Here is a 602-nt window from a genome sequence, read left to right as displayed (position 1 = left end):
TTACGGACATTTTCAGTTTTAAATTTTTTTAGTTTTTTTTTCTATAAATATCAATAAAGTTTTATCTGTTGGGCCAAAAAGTGTAAAAATTTAATACAAAGCTCGTGATATATTGTTACAATATCAGTTGAAAAACATTAAAAATACATATGCACAATTCTTTTTTATAAGCATTTAAAAATCGAATTTTGACAAAATTTATCAAATTTTGATTTGAATAATTATTTTGTAGTTAAAAATTTATAAAATGTTCAACTTTTGTATCTAAGAATTGAAAATTTAAAACGAGATTCCACGTAAGCAATTAATTCTGTTACCAAAAAATCTAAAAAATATATTTACACAGTTTATTTTTATATTCTTTTTAAGTATAAATTTGGACGAAATTACATATTAAAAACCTAGAATAACTATTTTAGTTATTTTGTTGTGATTGTATAATATTATTCTTGGGTATACTTGAAACTTCTAAAGTATACTATTATATATCTATGATAGTTTCACGGTTTGTTGTTGATGTATAACGCGTTATAAGTACCTAATAGATATTATGATATGATTAATTCGGAATTTATTATAGGTACCTATTATAGGTTAATTTT

At 21.1% G+C, this 602-nt stretch overlaps 1 protein-coding gene across 2 annotated transcripts in view; it reads left to right on the top strand.

Moving 5' to 3' along the window:
* The window catches only part of LOC100159991 (legumain), a 521349-nt gene that overhangs the window by 374667 nt on the left and 146080 nt on the right, over positions 1-602 (top strand). The gene's annotated exons all lie outside the window — the stretch shown is intronic.

The sequence above is a fragment of the Acyrthosiphon pisum genome, chromosome X, assembly GCF_005508785.2.
Source record: "Acyrthosiphon pisum isolate AL4f chromosome X, pea_aphid_22Mar2018_4r6ur, whole genome shotgun sequence".
Lineage (NCBI taxonomy): Eukaryota > Metazoa > Arthropoda > Insecta > Hemiptera > Aphididae > Acyrthosiphon > Acyrthosiphon pisum.
The sequence above is the reverse complement of the archived record's forward strand: the minus strand, read 5'-3'. Positions and strand labels throughout refer to the sequence as shown.